Source organism: Lepus europaeus, chromosome 4 (assembly GCF_033115175.1).
Source record: "Lepus europaeus isolate LE1 chromosome 4, mLepTim1.pri, whole genome shotgun sequence".
Classification (NCBI taxonomy): Eukaryota; Metazoa; Chordata; class Mammalia; order Lagomorpha; family Leporidae; genus Lepus; species Lepus europaeus.
The window spans coordinates 134,444,787-134,453,638 of record NC_084830.1 but is presented as its reverse complement, the minus strand read 5'-3'; the positions used below and the strand labels follow the sequence as shown (position 1 = coordinate 134,453,638).

Sequence of the window (8,852 nt, the reverse complement as noted above, 5' to 3'; positions counted from 1 at the left end):
AAAAAAAAAAAAAAAAAAAAAAGCCTACTATTTCAAAAGTCTGCCAAATGCCATTTACAAACTAGAAAAGAAGGTCAAAATGTGTTGTGGTTTCTATCATTCACTTTCCCTTCCAACATAAGAATAAAACACTAAGGAAATGAAGGGAAATTATCCTAAGACAAAACTCAGGTAGCACCAATAGCTCAAATACAGTAAGAAGAGGCACACAGTGGCAGGCTTGTATGAAAAAGTACAATTGCTTTGAAATTCATCAATGCACTAAGTGAAAAATTTTTCAAATATTAAAAAAGAACAATTTCCTCAAGACTTCCCAGTAATGGCTCAATTTTTATCTTAAGAAGATGAATTCTAAATTACCACCTCTCTTCAAGCTTTGTTAGGTACTGTACATTTTTATTTTGCTTCTGAAAATGGGAAATGCAAGCTACTGGCATCTAATTTTCAAACAGGAATACTACCTGATACTGTAGTTGAAACATGTATTTTCAAAATAATCTCACATAGTAAGACTGGCTTCTACTTACTGGACTTCCATCCAGGAGGCAGTTATGCCAGGTACTTTAGACACTTGATCTCAAATCAGTCCAACAAGCTCACAAAGCTAATCTATCATTTTAGAAATTTTTTTCAGAAAGATTTAAAAATTATGTATATGAACACAGAGTTAGTAGGTAGCAGCACTGGGACTCAAACTCAGGCCTGTCTCCCAAATCTATTTTCTTCCACCAAAATGCCTCGTTTTATCATCACAGCCCACTGGCAGATAGATGTGGGCACAACTCCGTCCACACACTCATTAAAAAACCAAAGAGGGTAATGAGCGGCTCCACATTATGGAACAAGTTGGTAGGAGCCAAGGCTGGAACCTACCTTCCCACTCCCTGTCCCAGGTTCTTTCAGGGGACCAAACATAGTTCACGGTCCAGTTGTGTACTACTCAGGGACAGAAATCAAATCTTCCTGATTCTTGAGAATCTTAAAGCTTGCTATAAATATGGCATGGCTTCAGCACAGGTCTGGGACACGGCTGACTTATTCCAGGCCACCTATGAATCAGCACCAGGTTCAGTTACTTAATCTGTTCCGGAATCCTTGTGAACAATGATACTGGGAACATAAGGGAAAAGGCACCCTCCATAGGACTTTATCCTATCCTTGGCTACCCAGACCCCCTCCACCAGACAACCAGCAGAATATCCTGAGGGGGGGTGGACAGCATCTCATATGGATTTTTCTCCTTTATTTGTCAAATAATAATGAGACGGTCATAAAAATCCAGCTGGGAGAAGTCCGGCTCCCCGAGCCCCACTGCTAGAAGCAGGCTCCTGGGGGAGTTTATCGCTTTATGTCCTGGTGGGGAGGTGTCCTCTTCTCAGCTGCTGGCACTGCACCCCCGCACCTGGATTCCAGAAACTGGGACTAGGATGTGTGGTGGCCAAGACAGATTCTTGAAAGACAGCAGACGCACATGGCATCCCTATAAAAGAAAGCAAACAGACTTTACCACCTAATAAACATGCTCAAGCATCATACAGACTTGCTCTCTTCTGAAGCAACTCCAGAGTGTCTCTTGCATTATATCATTATGGATAATTCTTGAAGAAACTGCATTTTACCTCCTAATGATCTTCGAACAAAGCAACCACCTCATTTGACAGAGTCCAACCACCCAGAGGAGCCAGTACAGAGGAGTTAAGATACAGCTAGCATGGAGGTCTTAATCATTCTGATGTGACAGAGCTGTGCTATGTGAACAAACCTCACCAAGCCTGGTCTCCCAACTGCCGGCAGCAAGAACAAACAGATGTCAGGGCTATTTGTTTTATTCAGAAATGACAGGAAATCAAAAATCTATCAAATGGATGTGTCAGCAGCAACGCCACAAGCATATTGGTTAGTAAGATTTATACGCCTCCATTTTGGCTTATGACAAAACTACCTTCTATGTTTCTAGTTTTCAGATACCCACTTGGACAAACAGGTCACAGAGTTCTACAAAGCATCTTCAATCTATAATGTAGTCTATATGAATTTAAATTATGAAAAATCTGAAAGTTATAAAAATGTTAAATAATGTCTCATTATGCACATTGGTACAAATCCCACAGTGTCTTTTCAAAATTAAAAATTGCAAAGCTGCCAAATTGAGTAATTATAAACCACATTCACACTATTGCCCTATCACAGTGTCACTTTACGTGCTAAATGAAACGCCAGTATTTCTACTCTACTCTGTGCATTAGAAGTTCATGAGCAATTTTTGTGATCAGTGTTGCTGGTATTTTAACTACACTGCTGTTATCATTTTTATGCTTTAAATAACATTATATAAGTCTTCACAAATCGACAGTAGAGGTAACTAACGCACAGAAAATAAATTGTCAAACTATAAACTCTGGCATAGAGGTAAGAGATAATTTCAAATGCAATATAAAAAATAAAATAAAATAAAACAATGGCCAAACAGGGGTGAGTGTTGTGGCACAGCAAGTTAGGCTGCAGTCTGAGACCCCGATCTCATAACGAAGTGCCTGGAATTAAGTCCTGCCTCTGCTTCTGATCTAGCTTTCTGCTAACACACCTGGGAGGCAGCAGATGACGGCTCACCTACTTGACTCAAATACTCCTTGCCACACACATGATAAACTGAGACTGAGTCCCCAGCTCCCAGCATTGGGGGGTCCAGCTCAGACTGTAGTGGACATTTGGTAACTGAGCCACTGGGTGGGAAATCTCCCTCTCCCACCTCCCCTCTTCCTTACTCCCTCTCTCCTCTTTTGTCTCTCTCCCTTCCCTCTCTCTTTTTGTTAAAAAAAAAAAAAAAAAGCCAAATAATCACCACAATACTCCTTGTAATTAATTAGGATACTGACACAACTTTTTTTAAAGGACCAGATAGTAAGTATTTGAGGTTTCGAAGGCTGCAAGGGCTTCGTCACAACTATGCAGGTCTGCCATTGTAGGTCTGATACAGTTAGTAGTAGCACAGTTGTGCTTCCGTAAAACTGTATTTACCAAAGCAGACGGCAGGCTAACCTTGCCTTAAGGGCTATATATGGTTTCCTGTCCAGCTCCTCCCCCAGGCCCCGCCCAGCCCCCACCACTTTCAACTGTGGAGCTAATTTCCCCCTTCTTTTACATACTTTCAGACACTGCCTTTTTTTTTTTTTTTTTTTTTTTTTTTTTTCCAGGAATGAAGGGTCAGACTCACAATAAAACCATTTAGGCTACTCCACAGACTTAGAGCTCACTCACTCAAGAGGAAAACCCAGTCCACATTTGAGGGCTTGGGGATGGACACTTCGCTGTCAGGGGCAGGGCGCTCAAGCCCCAAGTTAGAGTTCAGGCCATTTTCGTCCCCAAGCTGAGGGAAAAGACAACTCAAGCTTAACGCTAACCCGGTAAATCAGAGCGAGCGGAGAGTCCAGGGCGCTCCCCTAGGAGTCACCGAGGGAAGGCCGGCTTCCCTCAGCGCACTCCCGCGCTCTGCCCCCACGAGCAGCCGGCCAGGGCGCCCAAATATTGCCATTTAAAATTTTTATTTAATCTTATTTTATTTGAAACGCAGAGACAAAGAAAGAAGAGAGAAAGGGATGGGGGGAGGGGGAGACAGACAGACAGACTTCTATCCACTAGTTCATTCCCTAAATGCCCACAACAGACAAGGTTGGGCCCAGAAGGAAGAACTCAACCCGGGTCTCCCTCACAGGTGGCAGAGACCCAACAGCTTGAGCCATCATCTGCCACCTTCTAGACTGTGCCTTGGCAGGAAGCCCAGTGTGAAGTGGATCCAGGACTCAAAGCAAGGACTCCAATGTAGGATGCAGGCATCTCAACCAAGGAAGCATCTGCACCACACGCCCGCCCCTCCCCTTCTCTAATACAGCATCCTACTGTTCATAAGACAGTTCCCCACCACCACCTACAAGCATTCCTCCATTTTCCATACAATGATTTTTGATAAAATGAAAAAATAAAGCACATTTAGTGTTTGAAAAAGTCTGTAAAATAGTCGAGAAAATGGGAAGTGGGGAAAGACAGGAATAAGCTGGCAGTGCGGCTGCAGCACCAAATTATAATTGTGGGGATGACTGCATAACTCTGTCAGAAGTCACCAAGCTGTATACTTACAATCAGCCAATTTAATCGTATAGAAATAACATTGTAATGGCACTGATTCTGAAAAAGCTGAAAGCCTCAGCAATAGTCTTTAATTTACAATAATTTACGTGGTATCAGCATATTTGAAGGGACTTCAAAAAGTTCACAAAAAATGAAATTAAAAGATGTTTGTTTTGGTGCAAAAAAAAAAATCAGTCATGAAAAACATACACTTTCCATAAATTTTTTGAAGTTCCCTAGCATAGATCCCCTACTTTATATTTGCTCCTCTGAAAAATCTGGACATGAATTTTGAAGATTTTATTAATTAATCCTTAAGGAATTCTGGTGCATTGAATTAAATGCAACTGTCTCATACTAAACCCCTGGTAGTGTCCAACCTTCAACCACTTCACTTAACAAATGGAAATAAGGTGCTTTTTTACAAAATAAATAAATAAAATACAAAGCTCTGAGTTCATGACTTTTCCCTCAACCATAGTAAGGAAACAAAAAAAGAAAGAACAGGTAATTTAAGATAACAGATAATACTGTAGACATTTTTATGTTCTCATCTTCACTAGCAACAGTTTAAATCCAACCTGATTTAAAACACCAAGTTGATGTGAGCTTCTCCTCCTCTCTTTTCAGTTGTATTTGCACCAGTGTACAGCCTGTCAACACTCAAGCAATTAAAAGTAGACAAACATGAAGAGACCGAGACACTCAATCACGGAAAAGCTATACAAAGAAAATCATCCCTCCAAGGTCACCGAATAAACAATGATTTCAAAACCCCAGCTAACAGCTTTCTCAGTGCCCTCACACTCCATCTACCTCCACCCAGATGTGAACTGGTTCAGACCAGTATCATCTTTACCTGACAACTTCCTGAAAACACAAACGCTGGAGCCCCACCCCCAGGCCTGCAGAATCAAAACTCTGGGTGTTGAGACCCCCCAGTCTGTGTTTAACCATATCCTGCAGAAGAGTCTGGTGTCCCTAAGAGTCTCACAACCATTGATTTGCTACTGGAATACCAGTAAGTATATACTTGTCCCTTGCAGCTTCACATGCTCAAGGCTCCGTGATGCCCTGGTGAGGGTCATTGCTGCAGGATCTATGCTCACATCGAGGACTCCATGGATCCTCTGTGGTTCTTGAGGCAGCACAAATGAATACCGTACCCACTGGGGCTAGCAATCAAGCATTGGTCTCCTTGGAGGAGAGGAAGTGAGCGTAAGACTACACCAATAGAGCAGATCAAACCTTCCCACTGATTAAAAAAAAAAAAAAAAAAAAAAACAGGAGATTTTTTCCATACCCAATTTGGGTGTTACCTTGGACACTCCCCTCACCCTGGAGCACTGAACAGAGCTCCCTGACAACATCCAGCACATGCCTCAGGGTATTCACTCAAAGAGCAGACAGTCCACTAATCCACAGAAGCATAGTCCAAAGGTAAAAACCATCACAGGGGGAAAAATACCAACAAGTATCTCCACAAACACCCAGAAATTAACACAGCAGTTCAAGAAACAAGAATAAGGAAGACAATATGATGCCTCCAAAGGAATACAACAACACTACAATACCAGAATGTGAAAATGAAGAGAATGAAGAAATGTCAGAAACAATACAAACAACTGATCATAGGATTACTTAGAAGTAATCAGAAGGGGCCAGCACTGTGGTGTAGTGAGTGGGTAAAGCCACTGGCTACAATGCCGGCATCCTATATGGGTACCAGTTCAAGTCCTGGCTACTCCACTTCCCATCCAGATCTCTGCTATGGCCTGGAAAGGCAGTAGAAGATGGCCTAAGTCCTTGGGCCCCTACACCCACGTGGGAGACCTAGAAGAAGCTCTTGTCTCCTGGCATTGGATTGTCATAGCTTCAGACGTCATGGCCATCTGCAGTGAACCAGCAGATGGAAGACCTCTCTCTCTCTCACTCTGCGCCTCTGCCTCTCTGTAATTCCACCTTTCAAATGAATAAAAATAAAAAAAAAAACTTTTAAAAAAAGTAATCAGAAGCAAATTCACGAACTAAAGAAATCTATACATGAGATGAAAAAAAAATTGTTTTCATGAAATTGAGATTTTAAAGAGAAATCAAAACAAAATATTGGAAATGAAGAATTCAATAGAACAAATTAAAAAATGAGGTAGAAGGCCTTAACAGCAGAATCGGTGAGGCAGAAGAAAGACTGCCTGAGTTAGAAAACAAATCTTTGGAAACTTTAAAGTTAAATCCTCCCTCCAAAAAAAAAAAAAAAAAGAAGAAGAAGAAATTAGTAATCTAAAAAACGGTATCTGAGATTTATGGAATACTATCAAATGACCCAACATATGAGTCTGAGGAGTTCCTAAAGGGGTGCGAAGAGAGAATGGATTAGAAGGTGTTTTAGTGAAATAATTACAGAAAACTTCCCTAATTTGGAGAAAGAAAGGGACATCCAAGTACAGGAATCACATAGAACTCCTAATAGACATAACCAGAAAAGATCCTTACCACAACACACTGTAGTCAAACTCTCCACAGTAAAACATAAAGAAAAGATTCTAAAAATGTACATGAGAGAAACACCAGATTACTTTCAGATGATCTCCAATTAGACTCACAGCTGACTGCTCATCAGAAACCCTACAGGCTAGGAGAGGAGGGTAAAATATACTCAAAACCTTAAGAGAAAAAAAATTGTCAACCCAGAATAACGTACCCTGTAAAGCTCTCATTTATAAATGAAAGTGCAATGAAATCCTTCCAGACAAACAGAAATTGAAAGAATTTGTCACCACTCGTCCAGCCTTACAAAAGATGCTTAAGAATGTGCTACACACAGAAACACAGTCATCACTATCAAAGAAGGTGAAGGCGGAAAATCTCCCAGTAAAAGTACAAAGGAAATCCAAAGTACAAGAGGAATATTTATGGAAAAATTGCAGGGCCAACCGTTACTTATCAATAGTCACCTTGAATGTAGATGGCCTCAACTCTCCGGTTAAAGATACAGACTGGCTGAATGGAAAGAAAGAAAACCTACTTGTTGCTTACAAGATACACCTCACCAACAAAGATACACACAGGTTGAAAGTGAAAGGATGGAAAAAGATATTCCATGCTAACATAAGCCCAAAAAAAGCTGGTTTAGCCATCCTAATATCAGACAAAATAGACTTTAACACAAAAACTGTTAAGAGACAAAGAATGGCATTATCCAATGATGAAGGGATCAATTTAACAGGAAGATATATAAATATATATGCACCTAATTACAGGGCACCTGGCTATTTAAAAGAAATGTTAATGGATCTAAAGGGAGACACAGACTTCCACATAGTAGTAATGGGGGACTTCAATACCCCACTTTCAGCCATGGACAGATCAACCAGACAGAAAATCAGCAACAAAACCAACAGTTGATCAACACTACAGACCAAATAGACCTAACAGGTATTTACAAAACTTTCCATCCTACAGTTGCAGAATATACATTCTTCTCACCAGTGTATGGAACCTTCTCTAGGATAGACCACATGCTAGGCCATAAAGCAAGTCCCAGCAAATTTTTTAAAAAAATCGAAATCATACTATGCATCTTCTCTGACCACAATGGGATGAAGCTGGAAATGAACAACTCAAGAATCTCCAGGGGCAGATGGGCTTGGGAGGCTCCTCAGAGGGAGGGTGGCAGTGGTGGAGGTAGAGGTTCCTCCTGGCCCTGTTAATGTCGGGGCCAGGCCCAGGAAGGATGGCACCCTAGAGCCTGGCCTTGCCAAGGCAGGAGCAGGAGGGGATAGGGTAGGGCCTGCCATGCCAGAGGTGACCCAGAGTCTGCTGTAGTGCTGGGGCACCAGTTTTAGGAGAGGAGCTGACCTTAACTCCTGGGGTCAGCTGGTGGAGATGATAGATGAGTATCAGATATTACCAAGACATCTACAAAAAGAAGTCCAAGCTCAACACAGGAATGCCAAACTCACTGAAGAACAAAAGAAAACCATAGGCAAAACTGCAACATGTTTGGAATTGCAAAGTGCAGCTTTACAGTCCACACAGTCCCAAGAAGAAGACCTGAAGAAGCTAGAACTGATCCTAAAGAATATTCTTATATGTAATGAAGAACTCCTGTTTGATGTTCAGCCTGTACCATTAAGAAGAATTTTAGCACCTGGTGAAGAAGAGAATTTGGAATTTGAAGAAGATGAAGAAGAGGGTGGTGCTGGAGCAGGCTCTCCTGCTTCTTTTCCTGCCAGTGTTCCTGGGAAGTAAAGAATGGAGTATAAGCTTTTTTTTATCTATGGGAAAGCTCAACAAGGGTCTTACCTCTCGTAAATAACCTAGACAAGCATCCTGGGCAGGAGAATGGGGCTAATCACGGGACACTGCAGCAGTCCCCTGAGGACTCAGCTGCCCCACATGCACAGAGGCCTCCCTTGCACAAGCCCTTCTTGCTCCCCATACTGCTGTAGCTATGACAATACTCTGCCTTGTTGCTAGAATCTGCAAGAATGCTGGCACCAGCAGGCAACTCAATGGCTGCCATGAATTATGACAGTGTCAGGTGTTCTGTTTTAACAAGGGAGGAAAAGCTTCTCACAGAGCCACCCAGCTATTGACGGACACCATCAGTGCACCTGCCAGCACAGCTCTCAGAGACACACAGGAAGCCTGGACATTCAGGCCAGTCTGCACTAAGCTTGCTTGCGGCCTTTGCAATAGGAAAATGTTTCTTGATTTTTCACTGT

General features: G+C 41.9%; 1 protein-coding gene and 1 pseudogene across 1 annotated transcript in view; one reads left to right on the top strand and one right to left on the bottom strand.

The window, feature by feature from the left end:
• PRELID2 (PRELI domain containing 2) overlaps positions 1–8,852 on the bottom strand; it is an 87,500-nt gene continuing 78,648 nt past the window's right edge. The window contains exon 7 of the mRNA XM_062188910.1: positions 1–1,480. The gene's annotated coding sequence lies outside the window, so the exon portion shown is untranslated. The remainder of the gene's footprint in view (positions 1,481–8,852) is intronic.
• On the top strand, positions 7,921–8,376 carry LOC133758783 (axin interactor, dorsalization-associated protein-like; annotated as a pseudogene).